The sequence below is a fragment of the Acanthochromis polyacanthus genome, chromosome 2, assembly GCF_021347895.1.
Source record: "Acanthochromis polyacanthus isolate Apoly-LR-REF ecotype Palm Island chromosome 2, KAUST_Apoly_ChrSc, whole genome shotgun sequence".
Taxonomy (NCBI): Eukaryota; Metazoa; Chordata; class Actinopteri; family Pomacentridae; genus Acanthochromis; species Acanthochromis polyacanthus.
The window spans coordinates 36976457-37004077 of record NC_067114.1 but is presented as its reverse complement, the minus strand read 5'-3'; the positions used below and the strand labels follow the sequence as shown (position 1 = coordinate 37004077).

At 38.3% G+C, this 27621-nt stretch overlaps 1 pseudogene; it reads right to left on the bottom strand.

The window, feature by feature from the left end:
• Positions 1-836: 836 nt before the first annotated feature.
• On the bottom strand, positions 837-21822 carry LOC110963995 (mucin-5B-like; annotated as a pseudogene).
• Positions 21823-27621: the final 5799 nt, after the last annotated feature.

Below are 27621 nucleotides of genomic sequence, written 5' to 3'. Positions count from 1 at the left end.
TGCCAATTTCTGTATGGCGATACAATATTGAATCATTTGACAATTAAGTGATATTGCACATGCTTGTATTGAGCTGTGTTGTATTTATGTAGAAAAATAACTGTTGAAATAAATATTTTAATTACTGATAAATACACAGTATACTGTATTCTGTTGCCTACTGTCTTTGTCACACTGAAATGAGGAAGTGAAAAAGTCATGTTAACTTTAAAACAATTGCTGGACATAAAGGTATTCTTCAGTGTATTCCGTGTCATAGATATTTGCAAAGTAACTGACCTAACTAATCTCATTTCTTCCAGTGATCAGCTGAAGGAGGTAGTGGAATCCTCAAATTCACTAAATTAATTTTGGGGAATCTAGTATGCAGGGAATCAGCAACATTACTTATAAACATGGACAAGTCTTTTCAGTATTTTTGCATATATGGTGTACTATACACAGACTGCCTCAAAATTAATCGTGCACTCTGTGTAACAATGCACATCTTTCTGTGTTAACCAGTCATCATCCATGTAGTTGTAGGAAGAAAGACAGAAGTAGACAGCAAATACTTCACATAAAAACAGACGTTTTCTGCAGATATGACATAATTAAGTATTTTCTACCACAAATGATTATGCCCGTTTAAAAGTGTGCACTACTTGTATTTCCCAATTTATGACAATGTCCACCCCATAATCTTCTAGTGAATCTGAATGAAAATCAGCCAAAATGTACTATCCTAACTAATTAAAGTAAGGATACAAACATTAAAAAATAAGTAATATATATCTGTATATATTTCTATGTACTCGTTAATAGTATTTACATCATTGCCCCCCGTGAACTAAGCTCTACAGGGGAAGGTGGCACTTGAACAACAAGACATACCAGTTGTAGCAGTTGTTTGATGGAGCCTCCTCTCCAATGCTGTAATGGATGCCCTTGTCATCATAGCATCCACAATGATCCCAGGTGACACACTTCATAGTGTCTTCATCAAAGTAGGGCTGGCTTGAGGAACACTGTGGATAGCATCCTGCAATACCATCAATTTTCAGTGTTAGTCGAATGGATGCAAAGCTTTTTTTTTCAAAATGCTTTACAAATTGTCTTTCCTTCACCCAATCACATATACTGGTGGCAGGAAGATCCTCACCTTGCCCAATTTGGAGTTCAATTTTTTGCTCAGGGATACGTCTACATATAGACAATAGGAGTTGGGGATCTATCCGCCAATCCTTTAATCAGTGGACAACCCACTCTACCTACTGAGCCACAGCTGTTCCACCAAGGATAGACCTTGAGGAACACAGTTCCTATTTTAGAATAAACTTTAAAAAAAATCATAAAGAAAACTGGTTCTGTTAATAGGTCTGTATTTCACAGACTTACTAATAAAAAAATACAACAACAAAAAAAGCAATCTCTTTTATGTTTTGTCAGATTTTTTTCGTCATGCCTGCGCCTAATATTGGCCCTGCACAGTTCTGTGGTTTTGGGATTGGGAATATCATATGCATGTCATAAAACGACATCAGAAGTACATGTGATCAACATTTCTTTTATCTCATGAACAATATGGCTGAACAGTTGACTCGACTTGCACTTTTTAAACAGAAATTCCACCAGTCTAGAACATTACATGCTAAATGCTTTATCTAATGTAACCTTCCAGATCAGTGATGAGCACAGAGCAGTTTCCTGATGGATTCCTACATGTCTTCATGCAGTTAGCGCCACAAGGTTTGTAATGCCACTCACAGCCACCAGGGGAGTTATAGTAGTCACAGAAAACAGCTGCAAATGATAGAATAAGTCCTTATAAGCTCTGGTGAAAAAGTCAATGACAAAAGTCATTTGGCCTGTGATACAATTACTGATTTTGGTACAGCATCAAAGAGTGCCCCTAATCCCCAAATCCTGTAGTTCCAATTTTCCTGATATGGTTATTTTCCAAACTTACGGCACAGGTTTGGAGTTCTCCAATTAATGCAGGCCCCGGCTTGACTACAAGCTTGGCATAGGCAGCCACAGCAGTGCAGAGACACTCACAGTCCCCACCATTGTCACAAGCACAAGAGTCTCTCACACAAGAATCATAGTATGGACCCAGGGTCAACCTTGACACAGAATAATGTACTTATTAGCAGAAAAGTAAAGGTTAAGGATAACAAAAATTCCATCCTGTGTCAGCAGTAGCACCAGAGGCACTAGTAGCAGTAATCACAAAGTTACTCAACTGGTGCTAATTGTATAAATATTAGGGAGACACTGGAGCTAAAAGATCAGTAGTTAACAAAATCCTAAGAATCCCGCATTTGGGATATGGATATCTAGTCCAAATATTTGTCCATTTGGCAAGTAATGGCTATGATAACTCTGATAGACCAAAGCTTCAAATAATCAATGACTAAGTGCTTAGTGTCCAGAAATGTGCACAGGCATTTAGAGGAATGTTGCCAATCTGAAACAATGGCAAACAAGCATAACTCTGGTGAAGCCCAAAAATTGAAATGTAATTGGCCTTATCTAGTTTTATATGTAAAAATAGTGGTATAATAGAAAAGAATTACAAAGTATGATGTACTTTTTATTAATATATTTTCTAGCGTTAATATTACACGTTGATGAGACTCATTGACAATACTATGCACAGATATGCTATAATATGCTGTCCATTTAATACTGAGTGAAATATTTATTTGTAATTACTTACTACGTTCAGTTTTTTAAAAAATACCTCTTAGACAATTAACATATTTTACATTAAACAGACTGCCACTTCCTATAAACAGAAGTGAGTACAACCCTTTATGACATTATTTTGAAATTTATTTATTCAAAATTCTATCATTTTACAGTAACTGCATATTTCTAAGTTAAGAACTAGGGTATTTTTCTCCTCTGTGGATTTAAAAAAAAAAAATCCATTTACTATATTAAAAATGCACGTCTGTACTCCTTTCATTTCTGAGATTCAGATCATTTATCTTTTCCATATTTCCATCTTTACCTTCAACATTATTTCTAGTGAAGTCACTCATCCTGTGCATAGAGGATACCAGTGTTGTTGTACTTTTAGACAAATTTTACAGCTACACTTTGCTTCTGGGTTTATATTACTCTGTAAAATACCACAAAGGTTTTCTTCAGATACAGGTCAGGTAACATATTTGACCAGGTAATAATTTTCACTTCTTTCTTCTTAGAAACTTTTTAGAGATTCTTCGCAGTGTGCTTTGGATGGGTATCATTCTGGAATTTTCTTATTCTGTCAATTTCTGCAGACTGGGAGCCATCTTGTCAGTCAGTAATGCAGTATGTCCACAGGCATCAGTGGTACTGTGGATATACTACTCTTTCTTGGTCTCATCCTACTAGAGAATGAGCTTCCAATATCCATCAAGCTTCTTTTCATGTTCTTTACTAAAATTTCATCTTGCAGTTTTTTTTTGACAAAGCAAAAACAAAGTTTTTTCTTGGGCACCATCAATACACAGAGACTGATGGTATAAAATGTCCTTTACAATGTTGGGATAGTGTCACAGTGTGCCATGGCATAGGCCCCATCTTTGTGTTTTACTGAGGTATGAAAAAGTTATAAAAATGTGTATGACATTATTTTTATGTAGCTACAACAGCAAAAAAAATCTTCTGGAGATGCCCTTCTCCTATATTTACCCAGTGTTAAAGACAGAGAAGTAATAAAATGTAAAACATTCCGCAAAGACCATGGCAGACAAAGCGTTGGTGTTTCTGTATGTGAGCATGTGGATATGTGAATATGTTCGCCATCACTATGGTTACCTGTGAATGACAGCTCTGGAAGGTGGTACTTGTGATGATGCTACACTGTTTCTGAGACCATGCTGCCCGGTAAGCCATTAGAGGTACAGGGGTCACTGACCATTGCAGCATTTGGGCAGCTGCCTGACACTTTCCAACTGTTGCCAAATTGTAGAACGTCTTCCACTTTCTCCTGTGAGCGTGTGGTGAAGTCATTCCTACCATTACCATCATAGTTTCCACACAGACCACAGACTTGACCCTGAGAGACAAGAGAAAAGCAAGAGCAGAATTTATTGCCATTCGTGGATGGTGAAGATAGACAATAAGTGGCCTAATCTAGTCAAAGTAAAATTTACCATAAAGGCTAACATAACAAACCTTCCCTGTTCCATTTGTCACATGCTCATAGAACTAGAGTTATGTCCAGTAACTACTATTTGTCATTGTTTTTACCACCCTTGGAGTCATACACTCCAATGCAAACAAACAGGCTTAAATGGCTGATTAGGGGGCTGTTCCTGTAGGTGTACACGCACAATTTTCCGGGAGAATTTGAAAGTATGTTACAATTTGCATCAATATGTTGTTAAAATGTATTGCAAGCTTCTTTGTGGAACAAATGTTTTGATGTTCCTGTGAAAATTCTGCTAATGTACATGACAATAAGCTAGTCTGAAATGAACTGGATTAACCAAGTATATTTAGCATGTAAAGCTTGTTGCCAATTAAGACCAATACAAACTTGATTACTTACCTGGAATTGTGAGCTGGTTGTGATGAAAAGACTGGTCTTCTTGTCCCACACAAGCACAAGTCCAGGCTTGATTGTCACCACCAGGTAAATACCCATTTTTTGCACTTGAGTGGAGTGCTGGATGCTCCCCTTTGTCACCTGGAATTCCTCATCATCAAGTTGGTATTCATTATCCTGTGGGCATCAATAACAAATAACCAGACATTTATTTCTGTACCATTTAGGCGAGATGGTACAAATAAACACTTGCTCAGTGAACCTTAAAAGTTAAATGCTATTTTGTGAAAGGGAACTCTGGTTCCCTAAAAGCTGGGGTAAAAAACCTGCCACTGACTCTCACTTTAGCTGTTTCACACACAGCTGCAAACTGTTCCAGTGCGTGCCAAAGGTAACGGTCTATAGGTAACAGTACCATGTTGTCTGCAAAAAAGCAGAGACTCAAACCTGACGTTCCCAAACTGGACACCCTCCTTACCCTGGCTGCACCATGACATCCTGTCCATGAACACTACAAACGGGACTGGAGACCACGGGCAGCCCTGGTGGAGTCCAACACCCACAGTTTCTTCAGGCTCTGTCTCCTCAGCAAAGGATGTGTTGACCCGCTTTAAGGAATTCCTTGAAGTACTCTTACCACCACCCAACAATGTCCCAAGTATGGATCAACAATTCTTCCCCCACAGTTTGGGACAAGCCCTGCCTCCACTTCCTGAAGTGCTGAATGGTTTGCTCAAAGTCAACTGAAAGTGTTTCTCTACAGCCTCTCAACTCCTCTCACACACAAGTTTTAGCTTCTGCAACAGCTGCAGCACTTTTGGCTGACTGATATATGTCTGCTGTATCAGTAGAACCTTGAGCCAACAAGGCTAGATAAGCCTCCTTCTTCAACCTGATGGCCTTTGTCACCACTGGTGTCCACCTGGTGGTTTTCAGGTTGCTGCCGTGACAGGCACCAGAGAAAGAAACAAGGGTGGACTCTGGAATTAACATGATTTTCAACGTGCAATGACTGATCAAAACTCATACCAAAGTTTCTGAGACTCCTCCTTAGGGGAAAAGAGAAGAACCCCATACACTCAGCCACATTAGAGGCTATGCTCTCTGGACCAATAATTGAAACCTCAGTTTTTCTGGATTAAGCTATAGGTAATTGTTTGTCATCCAGTCCTTAACAGCTAGCAGACAGGTATGCAACACTTTCAACTTTTCTATCTGTTCAGGTTTAAATAAGAAACACAGATGTATGTTGTCAGCATGGCAGTGGTACAAGATGTCTTCACATTTGCACATAGCCTGATGTAATGGAAGGAGATGTAAAACGACTAATATTGAGCCCAAGACAGATTCTTGAGGCACACCACAGGACAAGATAGCAGTATCAGAACTGTAGGGACAAAGTGACACTTAAAAATTCATCAGAAAGATAGGAGGAGAACTAGTCTAAAGCACTGCCAGACACACCTACCCATTGGCTAAGTGTCTCGATCAAAATCCTGTAAGCAGTGTCAAAAGTGGCACTTAGACCAAAACTGAGCATTCACCTGCATCAGAGGACATTACTATGCCATTGGTAATTCTTAGACAGGCAGATTCTGTAGAATGCAATTTGCAGAAACCAGACTGAAATTTATCTAAAATGTTATGTTCCTTCAGGGCATCAGTGAGCTGATTCACAGCTACTTTTTCAAGAAGGCTGGGTAGTCTGAGCTGCTGCTTGGTGCATAAGCATCAACAACAGTCAGAGTTTGAGCCTCTTGTTTTCTAGGGAAAACTCCAACAAGGTAGCGCTCAGATGGGGCTTGTGAGTGTTTCTGTAGCCAGCCAGTGCCTCTCATCCTTGGCAACATTGGAGAGGGTCCAGTCCCTGTCCAGTACTTTTGGTTTCATAACCCTTGCCGTGCGTGAAAGTGAGCCTAACTAGTCAGCATCGCTCCACTTCCCACACCAGCTGAGGTTCATTCACCACCGGTGGGGTGGACATTACATGTCACCACAACCAGTCTACACCATCAATGGTCGGCTCATCTATGTGCCTTGCCCCTGTCCACTAACTGATCTGCATAGCACCCAACCCCAGTTTCCATCCCTGAAGGTAGTGGGCCCACTGGGTAGCGGCCCAAAGTTGCTGTTTTGGGCTGTGCCTGACCAAGCTCCACAAGGCAAGGCTCGGCCACCAGAACGCTTGCTGGTGAGCTCTCCACCTGGAGCCAGGCCAAGATTTCCCTTTGACAGCTGAGGAGACAGCTTTCCTTTTATCATTTTAACTGGGGTTTTGTGCAGCATTGTGGACATAATATATGTATATTTATAGTGATATTTGTGAAATTTGAGCTTGATATATCAAATATGTTTTGTTATATAAAAACCTAATTTAAATTGCCCTTTCGACCCACAATTAGCAATTTTCATGCCTTGACATATATTTAGTGGTAATCTGAGGTATTTTGTGTGCAAGACTTTGGTGATACACCTATTCTTATGATCGTTGTGGATTGGGAATAAACTTGACCCTCAAGACCAAATTAACCAGCTGCAGAAAGTTAAAGTGTGAATGCAAGTGTATTTATACTAACTGTTTAAGCATTTTTAAGCCTTCAAGCATTTCTTCCAAGCATCGGTTCCAAAAGATAGAAGGGTAATGCACTGAACTGATGTGTAATGTCTAAAAATACAATCTGTAATATATAATATCTGAGAATGATGTTATTGCCTGTGTATTAGTTATATTTAAAGAACCATTTTATAACTCTGTTGAACTTATTAGGATATCTAACAATGTTTTTGTGGTACAGCTTTTTATACCTGTTTATCAGTAATAAAAATTTGAAAAAAATCATTTATTTTCCTTTTTATGACCAAGTATTGCATATTTAAAAAGTATTCTGTATGTTTTATTCATAATATTGTGATGTGCAACTACATATGGTTGAGAAAATATAACTAGTTTATCAATTAATTTGTTAATGTGTGCTTAAAGATGAACTTTTTACGATGGATTTCTTTTATATTTCAACTCTACCATAATCAGATTTTTAGATCTACTTGTCCAATATTGCAGATTCTGAATTGTAGGCATGATGAGGACAGTAAAAAAACAGCAAAAAAAATTCACTCTTTATATTTTTAATAGTTCTTAAGATACTGTTGTTTAAACATGGTCTCAAATTTACAAGGAGCTAGAAACATGCTGCAAGTGGGTCGACGGGCAATTGAAAAAAAGATTATTTTGGAAAGTACTTGACAGAGCACTCGAAACTTTAATAGACATCATTTGAAATATCGACAGTTTATGATTAGTTTCAAGCAAATCAGAGATGGTCGAGCAGAAGCCCCCTTATGATTTCAGATGGAACAACCCTAAAATTATTCTTAAAATCTATGCTCCAATTCAAGTCAAATTTCAATTTAATGTGACTCATTTTTGTTCCCCTACTAGATACATCATTTTAAAATTGCTCGACAAGGTCTATCAGTCATGACTGAAAAAGTTTAGCAATCAGAAATTAATAACTTGCTGTCTTTACTTCAATATTAAATTGATATTTGGATCCAGTGCTTGTGGCAGAACATGTGCACAGTGCATGTTGTCTTTACCTGCAAAAAGATCTTGATTGTCTTGGAGCACGTGGTTCCTGTGTTTCCACATGGTACATTCTCAGTGTTAATTCTGAAGGTTCCATTGCTCTGATCAGTGCCACAGTAGTCCTGGGTAAAAGACAGTTATAGATGCAGTTACTCCAAGTTATAGTCTTCAAACTTTTAACGAAAACAAGCTTCATTATTGACAGCTACTGCTCTGCATTTTTTTCTTCTTCTTTCTTTTCATTTTCACACAGTGGATGCCTTTCTATAAATGCGTTTTTGTTGGCTGTGGCAGATATGTTTTAAATATTGTAGAGGTATTAAATAAAGAAGGAGCAGCCACTGAGCTTTTTGATGAAGAAGTGCAGATGGCAGACTGTACACCTTTTATTACGTCAGTAAATTAACCAACTTTATTGTTGCATTCAAAACTACTCAGACTGTGGGCAGCATGCAGAAACAGGTTTGTTTAGCTGCACAGTAAACAGATGCACGAGTTGCCCTTCTGTTGTGTTTCTAATGGATTGCCTCCTCAAGGACTGCCTTTTTTTATCACAAATCCCATTACCCTGGTTGCCACAATTTTTTGCCAAGTCAGCCATGACTTAACATTGAGACATCTAAAAGTTTACGACTTTAAACTTTGTACTTGTGTCTAGCTTCCACTTTACCTGGAGGAGTGTGTATTCACACTGTCCATTGAAGTCGAACCTCTTATCATCAAATGTGATGTAGTGACCATCGCCATAGATTCCACAAACTGCATCACACACATTTGTGGTACATCTAAACTTCCTTTCACTGCAGACACTAGAGAGACACACACACCAAACACAAATTATCGAACACAATTCGGAATTATTAGTAATATTTATGCACACTGAAATATAAAAATGCACTCTACTCTGTTAATATAGTACGTGTGTGCCTACCACCAGGCACCAGGACCGTGGTCCTAATAAATCTTTAGCGTGTGGTATTACTAGAAATTGGTGAACTGTTGCTTAAATTTGTCTACTACTACTTGTTTATACTTCCTGTAATTCATTGAAAATAATGTTATCACTAAGACCTGATTTAATCAAAGATAAACAAAGCAAATGTGTCAACTACTTCTACACAGCATGTCTATTTGAATACATGAAACAAATGATTAAACTATCTACAGTCAGTGCTTTTCTTTTTGCATACTTTACAGTGTTGTAGATTTCATTTTTTAATTAATAAAAATCAGCATTTCAGTGGAAGGCAGGTTTCTAGAATTTTTTTGTAAATTTTATAAAAACCTAAAACTGAAGTGTCTCACTGACAAAAACATTCAGACCCCCAATTCAGACCCTTAATTTGGCTTATTTCACACCTGGAATTGGGCAAACTATCCAGTTCTTTCTCACTGAACTGCCATCCTGAGGTGTCTCCACAGATGTTCTGTAGATTTAAGTGTGGGCTTTTGGCTGGGGAATAATGAGGTAATAATGACAATAACAACAACCTATTTTGTGCATGTCAGGGCTACACTAACTGGACACTGGCTGACACAGCTGTGTACTTGGATGTTGAAAGGAATACATATTTATTTCCTGTTTGGGCTTTTTGGTGGTGGATGTTTCCTGTTAAAGGTGTCCACATTCTGAGGCCAGAGGAGCTAAAAGGAACCGACAGAGAAGCTAAAGGATCCGCTGGTCGGACCCAGAAAAAACAGAACATTTAGAAAAGAATTTTACAAGGTGTTGGGAAACCAACAGGCAGAGCGGAAAGCAGAACATCAGTCCGTCCTGTTGTTCATATTATTAACTGTTCAAAAGAGTCGTATTGTCTTATAATAAAAAGACTGAGAAGTAATACTTAGGCTTGTGACATCCTAAAACAACAAAACCTAATGGGGGGTCTATATGTTTTGCATAGTATTTTATATATTGTTTATATACTGATGAAAATTTGTCTAACCTATAACCAGCTAATGGTTTTGACTGAAGTCTTTTCCTTCCTTCTTACACACACACACACACACACACACACACACACACACACACACACACACACACACACACACACACACACACACACACACACACACAGTGGTGAGTTTGTACAAACCAGGTGTTGCAGTCCACCATCAGTGTCTCTCCAGGCTGGTAGAGCTTTGAATTGTGCACACATGGACAACTGGTCTCATTAATACAGCCTCCTTTTCCATCTGACAACAGGCCATCCGGGCACCTGCAGCCTGATATACATTCTGTGCTGATCTGTATCCAATCAAAGTAGAGGGCAAGAAGATTCAAAAAAGGTCCGCTCATGCATTTCTATGTGTCTGACAGAACTGGCGTAGCTTTGCTGTACTTACACAAGGCATGTCCAGGGTACTGCAGCTCTTCTGGCACTCAGTCCCAGTGGTCCCTGGTTGAGCAGTGGAGCAGTTGACGTACACCATGGGAGCAACACAACCTTGTGACCCTGGGAAACAAATACCAAAACCAGATTTTGAGAACTTCATTGGTATGATGAAAGGTATTATGACCATGTCAAAATTTAAGATGTCTTATGCACAGTTTCATTCACAATTCCTTGGAATTTAGCGTGAACAAAAATTTTTCGGACTAAAAACTTCATTAGCTGGAAGAAATGTATGTGCATTGTCAATGGCAATGTAAATGGATTGTCAGTGTGACGTGTATTGTAAAGGGTTTAACAAAAAATGTTTTCATAATTCACAAGTGTAGATTAACCATGTTAGCAATCTCCTGATGGTATCTGAATTATAGAAATTTGAATATTTGTATTTGGAAACTTACCTAGTTGTGTTCCTCCCGAACAGCTAAGAACTCCCTGTCTGCAGACACTGTAAGAACATGTGTGGGTACGTCAGAAACACTGTTAATTTCAAATAGTATGCTAAAATCATTCGATACCTGACCTAGATAGACACACAAAACTCCACCCTGTAAATATTGGATGCACACCAGATATCTGAAAATTCAAGTTAAGCTAAAAAAAAACTTTAATTCATGACCAAATACCTGCAATATTATTAACGTTGTCATCGTGACTATCTCAAAACACCTCTGGAAAAAATTATTTCCTTTGCTGTGGCTATTTGTACAATAATAATGCCGGTTTTTCATCTTCACGTGAATTTTCGGACTTTTTAGCAGCGTCTTCTTCATGTCCATCATGTCCATAAACCAAGTCTTAGATAAACACTTCCCGTGCCACCGGAATGGTTACAAAATAAAAGCTCGAAACATTAACAAATACGCCTTCAAAATAAAAGCATGGAGGGAAGGTTATTTTAACACTAGCAAAACAAAGTGTTGCCAAATTGATGAACTGATCAACAAACTTCTATAAGAGTAATTTACACACAATTCGGCATCTATACATAACATGCGCATGCATAACGCATGCCTGTGCTCAGCACAAGGTCATTTTTTATTAAAGATTTCATCCATCGGAAATGATACATAGACCGAGCAGCCTTGGCGGACTACTGCTCTCTCTGAGTGCTTTTCTTGTCAATGTTTTTTTGTGTGTGTGTGTCTAGGAAAAGCAGATAAAAAAAATTACATGCTCTACTTCACTGGTAAGTTTATGATGTTTTCCAGTGGGCAAATCTTGTGAGGTACAGTCATTTTTTTAACCAACCCCGTAGTTAATTGACATCCTTTCCTTCATTCAGGTTATTCATTGCTGCATAGTAAATACACTAAATAGCAAGTATGTGGAAATATTTTAGATAATTCTGATAAAAGCAGCTATGAAGTCAGATTAGGTGTGAAGCGAACATTACATTAATTCAACTTATGTATATTTGCTTTCTGTACATACAAACAGTAGGGAAAAAAACTTCAAGATTTAGTTAAATTGTTTTTAATTTAACTAAAGTGTAAAGATAAAAACTTCATGTTATGTTTCACTCATTACTCTGATTGTTTTAATGAATATCTGTTTCATTCAGAGTAAATTATTTAAATGCCTCGACTGACCAATCAGGAGTTAAATATCCTGCAGGGCAGGAACTGCTCACAGTTCAAATATTTTACCTCTGAAGAACATTGGTAATAATGGTGTTTTTTCTGTCTCTACAGCCCAGTGCCAGGAAAGCTAACACTGATGAATTTCATGACTGTATGCACTTAAATGTACACTTTACCATATCCTAGAATGACAATGTTAGCATAGCACCAACCACAACACTTGTAGCCTGCTCCCATTAGATCCATCACACTGACTTAAAACACATTTTGAGAGTGACTAAGCTACAAATATAGCTAAAAGACCTGTACTACTACCATACATGTAAACCATCATTGCAGTTATATCTAAATCCTCAACAATGAAGAGATTATCACTGATTAGAAGCATGATCAATTCCAATCTTCTTTCCCAGGACAAGTGATTTTTGCGCTTGGGAAAGTGAAAGATAAATTCACTTGTCTTCACTTGCATCAAAAGGTTTATTTCAAGCCTTGTATTTTGTTTTTACCATGTGGTGCCACTTCTGCTGATACTCTGTCCAGAAGGAATAGTGGTGTCTCTATCATAGCATGGACAGTTTCCACTGGACACACAATGGCCCTCTTCATTCATGTAGGTTCCTTCGGCACAGCCACATCCATCCACTGGGGTGATGTTAGCCTGGCAGGAATGGTCAGTCTGGCTGAGGGAACGGCAAGTACGATGGCAGCTGGTCATGTTGTAGGCATACACTGTTTCTGCTGGACATGTTTTAAATTTACCTGTTGGGAAAGATGAGTGGCATTAAGAGAGTACCTCTTCCACAGGAATCTTATGGCTCGTTTTGGTACAGTAAACTGACATGCTCCCCTCCAAAAATATTGGAATAGTATTTATTTTTGTTGTAGACTGAAAACATCGGGTTTGACATGGGACAAGAGATCAATAATTCATCTTTTATTTCCAGGTATTTACATCTGGATCTCATACACAACTTAGTACCTTTTGTTTGAACACATTTTTCATACTGTTGGAGAGGAGTGTATATCAGTGCTGATGACACTAGATATATCACAACAAAACCAATAATTTTGCTTGTCATGTGATTAATTCTTTTCTTCTCATTTTTACCATATTTATAATTTTGCTCTACAAGTGCTATGAATTTTGCAAAATCTCATAAAGTGTGCTTATATTGCTGGTGTAGCATGTGAACAACTGTTTGTTACAAACCCAGAATCTCTCTTGTACAAATGTAAATTATAAAAAACATTCTCCTTTAAGTTTTACTCACCACAAATGGTTGTCCTCCAGTCACTGAGGTGGATTCCTGCCGCTGAGCAGGCGAAGACGTATGATGAGACTGCAGCACACATGCAGTCTTCACTTTTTTCACAGTTACAGCTGTCATACATGCAGTTCTTTGGGAAGACACAGTAGGCATGGAAAGATTACCAGGAGGTTAGAAAGTTTGTTTGTCATTGAAGATCGTGTGGGCAAACTTACATCTTTGTATGTTTCAGGCCGAACGACAGAGTGGCAAGGAGCAAACACTCCCTTGGGATCAGTTAGTTTGGAGCACCAGAACTGGGCATAAGTCTCTGAGACACAAAACCATGGAGAAATGAATGAACAGCACATGAAAATGACTAAATGAACCTAAAATGTGGAATGGTAGCATTTTAAATAAAACTACATGACATTTCACATTTTACATGACATGATATGACATCTCATTAAAGGTAAGACTCTGTTTGTACCCTTGCTGATGCCCTGGCTACAAGGGTTTTCAAAACGTGCAGTGATATCAGGGCAAATGGCTTTGGTTTTCCAAGTATTGGCGAATGCTGCAGCGGTGCCCTCCACCAGTCCACTCTGCCCCACGAAGTCATCATTCATTTTGTCGTTGAAGTTTCCACACAAACCTGTTGGATGAGATGGCACATAATTACACAGATACAAACATTTAATGACAGCTGAAGAGGTCCTACCTAAATGCAAGATTTAGTGGCACATAATTGGCAGAAGCCTATTCCATACACTGAAACAATAATGTAGAGGTATACCAGAGGTTGCTCCTTTGAGTGACGTATCAGCTGAAATGAACACCTGCATCACTGGCGACAACTGGACCGTCAGTTGAATGCCCAAGTTGGTGGTTACGTGGATGTAGAAAGAAGACTGCTGAAAGGCACTCAGCTCAGCTGCAGCGGTCAGAAGACGTTAAAAAATGAGTATTACATCCGTTTGTCCAGCCAGTCACAGGAAATATGCATGTGATGATGATGTGTGCACATAAAGCTTGAGACTTCTAAGATTGTAGCCATTCTCATGTTTATCTGCTGATCTTTGCTAGGGTTTATATGCATCAATGTACATCCAAGTCATCAGTACTAATTCAAAATTCTAATCACGTTATTTTTTAGTTCTGCACACACTGAAAAACTATGAACTGACTTTGAAGCCTTTTTTCAGTTTGTTTGTAGTATGCTGTCTTTGTTCTGTAATATGGAAAAAAAAAACATTTGAAGTAACTCACGTGTAAACAGTGGAAGCTGAGAAGGAATCTGGTTTACAGTGACCTTTCCAGATGCCAGAATTCGTACCTGCAACTTTGTAGAAAGATGCATTTTATATTATACTCAAGCATGAGTTTATCAGTATTCACAAATACTTCTTGGATTTGGTTTAAAGTCAGACCATGTTGGTGAGGACAGAATAGTATCAATATTATCTGGTACGACATCAGTCAGAAAACTCTAATACCATTGAATTTGTGATGTAAGAATAATCATTTTTGGCACACTTTTCCAGGGTTGTTTGAGCATTGTACTGTAGCCCCTTTCAGATATGTGACATGGAACATTGCTGGTTTATTGAATCCATATAAAGGATGATATTCTGTCATTAAGCTTCTGTCATACATAGGCCTCTTATCCGTTAATGTTCCTCATAGAGCGCAATCACGTTGCCAGAGAGCACTGCGTTACGCACCTGATGTTTGTTATTCACACAAGACCAATCAATCCACCAAGTGATGTAAAAACATAATAATACAATAAAAGACTTATTTGAAACTAATAGCAGCTGATCAAAGTCTCCAAAGTGAAAGTAGAAGTCCAGGATTCAACCCCCTGACGACTGCAATGTGACAAAATATGAAATTGCAGCTGATAAACTGACTCTGTGTGATAGCTCACCTGTCTGAGGTGAAGAAAATTCACAGCTACTGGTATAAATTATAGTTAAACCTAATTAATGAAGTTACTTCTGTTGCTTTATGTGTAAATACATGCAGCTCTCTCTCTCCTTGGAGACACTCATGGATGTTACAGCTGTCTGATGCTGCAGGGTTGTGATAAACTAAGAAGAAATAGTACTAAACAGCTGGAAAATAAACTGTGATTCTGTGTATCACAGCTCATCTGCCTAATCTGAAGATATGTAGACCTATGCAGTGTGACCTGCTGTTGGACCCTGATCTTGACTGATCTGCTCTCAGCAATAATTTATAATTAGAAGAATTTTGCTAGCTACCAATGCTGTTGTTCAATGTACAAATGTGCACCAGTCTCTCTGTGGAGACGCTCATATGGATCCTGTTGCTGTCTGATGCTGCAGGTATTAAAAAAGTCCGAGCCAACAGTTCCAAACAGCTGAAAGAAACAAACTTCAGCGCCTCTTAACATCTTGTGGAGGAAAACACTCGGATTGCATTCTTTATTGGTGAGTGTCATTATTCTTTAGTTAGTGTCTGTTTTCATAGCAGTAAAGTGTTATTATTATAATATTGCATTTTGTTGTCTAATAGATTTGAAATTGTAGAGTAATTTGAGTGAAAAGAGTGTGATTCTGGTACCCAAACTGTGTATTAAGTGTCTCTGTGTAATGTCTTCTGAAGTGATGGAAACACAATTGGATATAGATCTCTATGTCTGGAGCTTACCTTAGGACTGCTGTATAAAACCAGAGTTACAGCTCTCAAGCATGTCCTCGTGTCAGCCATACCGCACTTCTCCAGGTCCGCCAACACAGTGTACAAAGTTCCATTACTCGGCTGCAACACACATTTAGTCAAAGGAAGTCAGCAATCACAAACATTAATCTGATTTGGGACAATTATTTCTGTTCACTTATGCACTCGTATCATATAGCCATTCTCCATGTCGATGGATTATCGATCCATGCTTCTAGCTGTGTGTACTACCTGAGCCAGAACATAGGTGCAGTCCCCATGGAAGGTGTAGACTTTTCCATCAAAAGTGTTGATATGTGCCCCTCCTTCCACAGAACAGGTTCCTGGACAGTTCTCCTCCTCACACTTCCACTGACCACTGTCACACATGCTGTCAGGACACAAACGTACACACACATGTAAACATCATAATACAGTTCTATATACATAACTTGATCATTTATGGGTCATTCCATCTTCAATCATCACAAAATGCTGCTCGGCCATTAATGATTTGCTGGAAATTTTTATAGCATAAAATATTCATGTTTAGAAAGATATTTGTAAAAGTTTAGCTTGATATATTAAACTCTTGTGGTTTTTAAAGAAGACAGTTGACACAGCTTTGGCTATTGAAATGTAATGAAAAGTCTCATCTTTCAGCACACATTAGCATAGAAACTGATCATCAAATTAGTGATGACTGAATAAAAGGCCCCTCATGATTCGACATGGAATAGCCCTGATATGGTGAAAATTATGTCAATAGTATAATCTCACCATAATTATGATATAAAGCTTTGGACTGAACTAAATATATCAAGGGGAATTATTTTGCCTGGAATCCTGCATCATTTCCTGTCAGAACTCATATGTTTGCTAGAGTGAAGAGACTTAAATACGCAGATTATGAGGAGAAACATATGAGCAATAGAAGCCCTTCATATGCTTGCTACCTGTAGCTACTTCGGAAAACTATCCAAGCAAGCCACATTTGCACATAACGTGTAGAAAGGATTAAGCAATACATGTGTTCCTTGATTAGCTTCTCTACTGTTTTTAGTAAGGCACATTCAAATTAGTTTGGTGCTTATGATTGCACTTATATTTATTTGTATTTAGAAAATCTTTATTTTACCAAGATCCGCAGCGGTAGGAGAATGACTCTCCTGACTTGTAAATTTTGTTGTTGTGCAGACATGGACACTGAGTGACTGGAACACAACCACCGTGACCAATGTCATCGAAAACCATTCCTGAGGAGAAGAAGCAAAACAGCGATCATTATGTTTGAGTTTGTGCTTGGGAAAGGAATGGCATTGTGTATATTTTGCATATAGTATATAAAGTGCAAAGTGTGTGCGTGGATACCAGTAGGGCAACTGCATCCATCATGGCAGTGACTGTCACATGTCTGGCTGGCCTGGGGGTTGGAGCAAGTGTCAGGACAGGAGCTGCTACACTCCAAGAACTCCATGTTGTATGGACATTCTTTGTCTGCGGAAACAAGTTTGAATGATGCTGTACTACTGACAACTATACAATTCTGATAAATGTAAGGAAAACAACACAAATTACACAAGGCCAGAACATTCAAATTGACAGGTTATGACTTCTCTTACAGCAAAAAGTTTCATTCCTCCACTGCTGAGGCTTGCCACCTGCATGGGTACACTGCCTGGAAAACTCTGAGATGGTTTTGCACATAACGGAGTCAGTATTTTCTGTGGAGTTGCACGTATCCGCCATGCAGGCTTTACTGAAGGATCCCACATCAAGTAAGTTTTGGCAACTTTGGAATGGTGCACTGGAGAGGGTCTGGTCACACAATTGCTGAAAAACATACTTCAGTGTAAAAGATACAACCTAAGAAAATTCTATGTGTTATGCAACAGTGTGAACACTGCCAGTGCCACAAACTGGACAATGGATTATTGACATAGAAATAGTAGAGAATCTTAGATCTAAAATCTTCATTTTACATGGCATAACATCTAGTGTTGTGAAATGCTTCAAATTCGTCAATGTTACGGATTATTTCCATGTTTACATGAAGATTACTAACTACATACAGGTGACTTCTCTGATGCTTTCAGCGACATACAAAAATCACAGCTAAAGCACAAATAGAGGCAAGCAGTAGTGGACTGGACCCTGTGATCTGTAGGGGAATGTTCAAGCCACCTATACTGTGTGATGGGGAGGTACTGCAGGTCCTTCAGGAACATGAATGAACTTCAGCATGTTTTGGACTGTTACTCTTATCTTATGTTATCTTATCTTATCTTATCTTATCTTATCTTATCTTATCTTAAGTATTGTACTGATCTACATCTGTTAAAAAGGTGTAACTACTACCTTAAATGCTAAAGTTGTGGCACATATAAGACAGTATAGCACTTCTTACCCTTTACATGTGTAACCTCACAAAATGACAAACTATGCTCGGAGTATGATGAAGAGTAAGGAGTTACCTTATCGCCACAGCTCAGGTTCGGGTTCTGATCCGGCACCTCACAGCTCTCTGTGGGCCCGTTTACCTTGTGGGTCTCTGCATAGTCTGCCACAGATAGTGGAGCTCCTGCAATGCAGTTAATCACACAACAATGGTCATTGTGATTTTTCAGCCCAGAATCTTGTGCTTACATCAAAATCTGCAGTATTTTTGCAGAAAAAATGCTTTTTGGATTGTGTTTTTGGGTCAGTTTATTACAAACTATAGGAAAGTTAATTTAGGGTCGTGCAGAAACTGAAGAAAGAAAATAGGAAAGAAAATGTCACAATGTTCACATGCATGCTTCCAGTTCTTCTCTTCCTGAGTAAATTAAATTGACACAGGACAGCAGAAATTCATGTGACTGACAGGAATGATGTATTTAACTCTCCAAATCAATACAGTTCAGTTTTAATCTTGAACTGGTTCTTTTTTGAACAATAACTGGCCTGGATTTGAAAAGATTAAGATGGATAAAATAAATACAGCCTCTTATAGTGGGAATATTGGTTCTGTTCATTAATAATTTATTCACTGATTCATGAAATCCATTTTTGTTGTCTGTATTGTTTAGCTTTCTTTTCTTTTCTTTTTTTTTTAACAGAACTATAATCTACAGCATATTATCCCAAACTAATACCAAGCAGGATCTTACCATCTTTCAGGAACTCATTGGATACACCATCAAAGTTTCCACAGAGTCCACATGTCTGGTTGTGATACTTGTGACCTATTTCAATCTGTGAACACATCCCAGATATACAATAGTTACTCTCAAAATCACAAGACAACAGACAATTAAAGCCCTACACTGGCTACTGATTAAACACCTGAAAGCTCATCTCCATTTATTAAGATGAGATGTTTAGACATTTCATATATATAATGAAAATGAAGAAAATAAAAATAAAAATAATGATAAATAAAGTTACCACCCAACCTCAGTGAATCGAATTCTGTTAAGTATGGAAAACTAACAATATCTAATCAGAAAACCCATTAATCACATCTATTTTTTTAAAGTAATGTGCTCAGTCACGTTTACTGAAAGGCTTGACTTATTTATATTGCGTGCGAATCTCTCCAGGACAAATCCCGCAAATTCATACAGTGAGTCATTGCTGTTGTGCTGTGAGCTTTGTTTAATGTTTGTCGAGCTTCTCCCTATTATCTCAGCTATACAGATCTGTCTTTTGAGCCGCTGTAACGGTGAACTTTCCCCACTGTGGGATCAAGTTTATCTTACCTTATCTAATCTCAACGCCACCTTTTTTCATCACACTAAATAGTGTGTCACCAAAGTGCAATACTGTGGCTCTTGTATTTGGTTTTAATAGCATTTGGACAACAATGGAGTTCTATGGCAAATAAAGATAAGCTGCATCACCTGCAGAGGCACAGGCAGTACTTGTTATTGAGATAAGTTAATGGTGCCTTTAGGCCTTTTTCCAGGTATTTGTTGATAATACTAAAATGATCAGATAACAGCAGTTGTTTCCTTCAAATCAAACATCTTGAGACTGAGTGTTTCTTTAGACAAATATACATACAAAACACTAATGGATTATAGATTCAGGCTGTGCTGAGGTGTTTACAGGAGGCTCAAAACTTGGGAGAGGCATGTGTGCATATGTCAGAGAAGGCTTCATACATCAAGAGAGTCATCCAGGTTCCAGATCGCCTTGATTCCCAGCTTAGCCTCAATAGAGATACTGGATGTGGTTGCTTTGACAAACACCCCAGATGAGATGTGTGGCAGAGACACCCTGCAACAAATATACACAGTTGTATGACAATGAAACATCAGGCAGCAGCTGACACAGGAAGTCAAATTCTAAAAAGAAGAATAATACAAAAGTGATCATTCTTACATGACTGATAATGAAAACTGTAAAATTAAAGACAATCACAGAAAAGCAAAGAGCTTGTTTTGAGGAGAATTTCACTACACCTGGAAAGTGGGAAGACAGCGGCTGTGGGACAGGACCAAACACTACTCATTTCAGGCTTCAGCCATCATCACAGTCAAACAAAAATGTATAAATTCTTGAATTCTCCTTTGTATTACTGCTGTGGTCAGTTGGACATAGCGCACCTGATACCAGGTTATCATTACTTATTCAGTGACTGTCTTAACAGCGTTAGTAGCTGTCAATGACTAATGAGACCTTCACAGTCACTTAACATTCACCCCACGAAACATTTATGGAGACATTTGAAGACTGAGAAAGCATTACAAAACAGTCTCTAGAAAGTTATACCATCATGCTGTGACAGCATTCATTATTAGTTTTTGGATGAACTTGTCAATTACATCACGGCTCAAGCACTGCTGTCATTAGAGCCATCAGATGACAAAACAAATGCTAACATATTGTGAAATTAATGTAAATTTTTGCAGAGATTGATCATTCCACTCAAATTGTTGATATTTTCATTTGCAATTAAACAAATTGTGTTCAATTTGAAACAAATCTAAACTAAAAGCACTTTTGCTGCTGGTTTCAAACTTTGAACCTCAGTGTGTGTCTACACAAGCCGCTCATCTTGTAGCTAAACTGGCTGAAACATGCCTTACAAAGTCTAAAGGATCTTTGGAATTGTGAGCAAATGGTTTTTGCACTTTGAGTTAATAGCAAAAGACAGATTTCTCCTTGATCACTGAGTATACTCATCTGCTTATAAAGATAATGAGATGTGGTTGAAAGCCCCTGAAGGCTTTTTTTGGTCAGCTCAAGGTACACAACAGCTGGGGGCGGCTGTGGTCAGGTGGTAGAGCGGGTCGTCCAATGATTGAAGGGTCGGCGGTTTGATTCTGGCTCTCGCCTAGTCATGTGCTGCATGGCGAAGTTTCCTTGGGCAAGATTCTGAGCCCCGAATTGCCTACCAGTGACTGTTCCACTGGTGTATGAATGTATACTGACTGATGTTGCAGGTTGATTAGCAACCTGCACATTAGTGTGTGAATGTGTGTGTGTCTGGGTGAATGGAAGCAATTGTTGTAAAAGCGCTTTGAGTACTCTGATGAGTAGAAAAGCATTATATAAGAGCAAGTCCATTTACCAATATATGCACTACTGAAGCACTGAATGAAAATCAATATAACAAGAAAAAAATGAAAACAGTGTCTCAGACGACAGCTCAGGACATCATTAAATATATCTATTTGTAACTGACTGGTCTTGACTTAACTTACTTTTTGCCATTTACAGTCACTGCGCTGCTAGTGATCTGCACCACGGAACCTTGCAGCTTCATGGTAATGCTGGTGATGGTGGGGATGCGTTTGTCTAAACTGCGCCTCATCTGAACGTTAAAACTTTCATAGCTGCCCTTGCAATGTGAGACCAGGATGTGGTTACAGGGGGAAGCCAGTTGGAAGAAGTCTCCATCCAAGGTCTTAAAATGAGACTGCCCCCAAGTCGTACACACTCGGCCGATGTGAGATGCGTTAACTAGTAAATGTAAAAAAGAAAAAAAAAGTCCCATTAAAACATAATTCTGAAATGACATGAAAAATTGAGCAAGAAACCATATTAGGCATTGGCACAATTACCTGAACTGAGGCTGATGGTGTTTAGAGAAGGAACAACGTTTACTGTGGAAAACAAAAAAAAAATCATGTTGAATTCATTTGAATGCAGGAAAGAAAATTTTTCCACAGATTTTTAAAAAAGTTAAAATAACTAATCCCTAACAGGAAATGTACAAAATACCCAAACATGATATAAACAATCCAAAATGAAATTAATGAAATTTAATTTTTCATTTTTTAACCAAATGAACCTCTATTCAAAGAAACATAAAGAAACATACATTCTTCTCTAGGACCTATTACAATCTTAGTGTATCTGCTGAAGCTGTAAGGAGTTTTCAGGTCATCATTTACCAGTCTGAGAGAGTGAGCCGGCCAGCAGCACTAGTGGGATGAGCCATAATGTCGTTTGAAGTCCTGCAGCCCCCATGTTGGTCTTGAGGACTTGCATACCATGAGAGGACTCACCTGGAGGACAAGTCTCTTTATAACCTGCCAGTCAAGGCGGAGCTACATTGCACACAAGATTGTTATTTGTGTACCCAACAAAAATGCCACCATCGCCATCACAGCATCGAGCAAAATATATAGCAAAAAGAAGGGTTTCATCTTTTATGATACAAAAGCTTTTGGCAAGAGACTCTTAGTCACCAGGGTTTGTACACTAGAACAAGGTAGAAAAAGTTGAAAAAAGTGATAACTTTAATATGGCATAAGAGCTTGAAATGTTCGTTAGGCGAAAGCTTATCTGCAGTCATGTGGCTGAAGGTTAATAAAGATCCGGTTTTGGTTTAGTATTGAAAAGGTTAGGGCTGACGTAAATCATTTCTTTTTTCAACATCTGAGAATAACCTTCAGACCCGAAACTCAACAAAGTGTTTTAGTAACTTAAACTAAACAGTATCGACCTTTGCTTAGTCCCTGACTTTAGCTATATTTCAAAGACCAGTGTGTTAGTTTTAGTGGATTTATTGGCAGAAATAAAAAAAAATTCAATTCAATTTCATGTTATTTATATGAAATATCATATAGAATGTCATTCAAAAGATACGGGAGGACAAAACAAAAACAATGAGAGAGAGAAAACACAAAGTTAGTGGTATATAAATGTGTAAAGAGAACAAGGAAAGGACAAGAGAGATGATCACTGGATCATGGAGAAATGCCCTAGCAGTCTAAACCTGTAGCAGCATAACGAAAAGATAATTTAGAGTCTCCTGAGCAGCCCTAAATAGAGACTTTATCAAAAAGGAAAGTTTGAAGACTTATCTGAAAAGTAGAGATAGTGCCAGAATGCCTGCCTCTGATTTCACAGGAGAGAAGTCTCACAACTGAAGTTCCTGTCTGTCTTTCTGCTTTTGCAAACTTTAGAAATGCTATAAAGGAGCTTGGCCCTTAAGACCTTTGTATATGTTTGTAAAGATTCTAAATCAGACTCTGGATGTTACAGAGAGCCTCTTACTGGTTCCTGCCAGACCTCTGGCTGCAGCATCTTATATCAGCTGGAGGTTTTAAGAGAATTATTGCGACATCTTGATAATAAGGAATTACAACAATCCAGCCTAGAAGTTAAAAATGCATGGAGTAGTTTTTCAGCATCACTCGGAGACAGGATGTTCCTAATTTTGACAGCATTATGCAGGTGAACGAAGGCCATCCTTAGAGACTTATATGGTTAAAAAATAAAAGTTAAAAAATAAAGAGGCAAAGGCAATAAAGTCAAAAGTCAATCATGGATCTTATAAAAGTTAGAACTGCATTGCAGATGAAGATCAAACGGAAAAACTCACCTTGACTGCAGTTAACTTTTGAGAGTGATTGAAAACGGAAGAACAAATCCAAAGTCTTCAGGAGATTCAGCAGTCTTCTAGAGCTGACTCTTATCTGTCCTATATATTTTCTATGCAACACAGAAATCATCATAGTAGTACAACAGAAATACCAGACAGATTGCTGTGGGTTATGGGACTGACAAAGTTTATTCTCATTTACTTAACTGAATGTAATTCACTCTGAGTTTGTTAGGCTGCTGCATTTTGGCTGATTTATCATTCAGATGGTATAATGAATCGTATGCTACAGATCCTTTTAGTGTGCTATTATAGTCTTGTGGGCATAAAAATGCTACATTACTAAACAAAGAAATGCGAAAGGCTCAATGTATTTCCATATATGATGTAATATATCAACCGAGCTTCCTCCATGTTAGACACAAAATGACACTTGTCGTGAAAATTTTGTACAAATAGCTCAAGTTTGAAGATATTGAACTAAAGCACAAAGGTATGCAGGTCTGAGTCTCCATCTTTCCCATCTTTCCCCTGTGTGTGTTTGTCTGTTTGGTTTACTATCAAAATCACACAGTAAATTGTTTAAAATGTCACTGTCCAAGTTACTTTTCCATTTGAACATCAGTTCCTTTGAGTATTGGAACAACCCTGTGGGCTCCAGTATCAGATGTAACATCACATGACGGACTCACACCTGCACTTTTGTGGCTTTCCATACGAAAGACATAATCAATGCGTTTATGCAGAGACTTGAAAGATATTATCAAAATGCTAGATGTCGATAAATAAATAAAAATGATGCACAGCTACCAAGCAGTCTGAATTAAATCCTGTTAATGGAAAAAAATAACATAACAATCCCAACCATATCTAACTTCAACACCACATTTCTTATCAATGACTTATTCAATTCATAAGGCGTCTTAATATTCAGCAGTCCGCACCCATCAGTTTGGAAAGTGAACACAATATAGGACATTGTTCAGATATGTAAACATTCCACGTGTTGCTCTAAGGAGGGTTAGGATTGTTGAGTTTGTGTTGATCTGGGAAGCCTACATAAAGCCACAGTGACTCAGCTCACTCTCTCCAGGATATGCATCCTGTGGTGCATCTTTAATAAACGATGTTCTACCTTTCTAACTAGAGTATTTGTGTAATGCCATTAAATAGTTGCAGTAAGATAAGTTCAATGGGGTTTACATTCCATTAATAAACTGTGGAAACACAGAAAATCCTGTGTTGTTTTGTAATATGTTCATAAATTCTGTTCTAAGAAGTTGAATTCCATGCACAGCAGCTTATAGAAGGTTTGATTTTTACTTTCAGTTTTACATGAAGATTTTTTAATGATAAATGTATTTTTAATTAACTTTATTTCATCATACTAGAAGACCAGAGAGGTGTGTTAATGATGTGAAATCACTGCTACCCTGTCAACAGTCAGTAAATAGTCAGACAACTGACTTTGCTCCCACAACTCACATCAGGTGACCTGAGCTTCAAGTAGGCCTGCATCCTTCCAAATCCATCTATCCGTCCATGATCTATACACCACTCAGTCTTTATTAGGGGTTGCATAGGGCTGGAGTCTATCCCAGCTGACTTAGGGTGAAGCTAGGTCACCAGTCTATCACAGGGTTACGTAAATAGACAAACAATCACACTCACATTCACACTGAATGACAATTTAGACGTACCAGTTAACCTCAGCGTGATTTTGGACTGTGGGAGGAAGCCGGAGAACTCAGAGAAAACCCACGCATGCACAGGGAGAACATGCAAACTCCATGCAGAAAGTTCCCAGGCCAGAACATGGACCGGCTGTCTTCTAGCTACAAGGTGACGGTGTTCACCACCGAGCCACTGTGCAGCCCCCTGTGCCATCCAGTCTCCACAAATAATTTGTTTACAACTAAAATTCATTCTCAAATTGAAGAGAACATAGTTTTGAGATAAAAGTAATTTGTGACCTGTGACATGACGAGAAAGGCAGCCAGTTTGATGCAGGAGGGGAGGTTGGTGGCATAAACCAGTGACTGGGCTTTCACTCACTGCTAGACTAAAGACCATCAGTCTTAGTCTTAACTTTTGCTTTCTGTCCTTTGCTTTGAATTTTCATTTGCTTTTTGTTTTAATTTAGGAACAGAAACAATATAGATAGGAAAATATAATTTGCTTGGTTAAGATTAGACCACAAAATTATTTGGTCAGGGCCAGAATAATGTCATGTTTGGGTTCAAATACAACCCTTTCACTACATGTTTGAAGCTTCACCTGCAGTTATCTGGGTCACAATACATTTAATGTATCAGTTGGCCAATGATTGGTTGGCTGAAAAAGAATGGCAGCAGAGCAATAAAATACATGGTAAAGACTTATTGATTAGAAATGTATTTGTAATATGTTAGAGACTCAAAAAGTAATTGAGAATGCAGTTTAGTCATATAGGAACACGATACTGGGTGGATACTGGGTTGAGCTTGCCTTAGTCTTCGTGAATAATCTGAAACTACCAGCGCAGTTATACTATACTTTTGTCTGTTTGAGAATGAAAGCCTGTTGGTGAGGGTTTTGTTAATTCTGTTATAGATAAGATTGAAACTCCAGTTTGTTTGAGGACTACCATGCACAGACAGGACTCATGCTTTCTCCTGCTTGATCTGTATTGTTTTGACCGCTGTAACTATATGTCTATTTTTGTATTTAAAAGTCTAGCAAAGGTAAGCACAAAATGTGCACATTGACTCTGTAGTATCTGCATTATCTGTATATTATGTTAGTAGGAGCAGTAGTACTAGAAGTATTCCTTAAAAGTAATGTCAATTTATTAAAAATATAACATGTAAAATAAGCGATTGCACCAGTATTTGCTCCCATCAGGTCAGCATTTAGTAGAGCTTAACTGATTTTTGTTGAAATCAGTTTTCCTTCTGTCATTTTGTGTGTGTGTGTGTGTGTGTGTGTGTGTGTGTGTGTGTGTGTGTGTGTGTGTGTGTGTGTGTGTGTGTGTGTGTGCTCAGGTGCTGGCTATACTTGTGGGGACCAAATGTCCCCACAACTGTAGGAAAACCGAAAACAATGGCACTTGTGGGGACCTCATTTCGGTCCCCACAAGTTTAAACAGTGTTTTCTTGGCCATGTTGTTGTTACTGAAAAAAGTAAAAGTGCAAAAACGTTTCTTTAGGGTTAGGCATTGTTTTGGTCTGGGTTAAGGTTAGGGTAAGGGTTAGGGGTTAGATATGAATGGAAGTCAATGGTAGGTCCTCAAAAAGATAGGACTACATAGTGTGTGTGAGTGCGTGCGCATGCATGCGCGTGCTTGTGTGTGTAAATTCTTTTCCAAAACCCCATGTTAAACTGACTATAATTTAATGTCAAACAGCAGAGTTTACACAGGGGTTGTTTTTTTTTATAAGCATGCACAAGCATACCTATAAAAATATTGTTTTTGTAGGCAAGAATATGATGGCTCTGCAGTTCTACAGTACAGATCAGATCACTTCTCAGGGGTCGAAACAAAAACAAAGCAGTTCAGACTAGAAATCGTTAAGTTGCAGGACTAGTGTCTGATTCATAGCGGTTCAATTTAAGAGTTTAGTCCTCTGAGGTAAGTGGGACTGTTTGAGTTTGAGCGTGTTTTGTGAAGATAAACTTTACTTTATGTCGCAGGGCCACACATACAGACAAACAATCACACTCACATTCACACCTATGGACAATTTAGAGTGATCAATCAACCTCAGCGTGTTTTTGGACTGTGGGAGGAAGCCGGAGTAC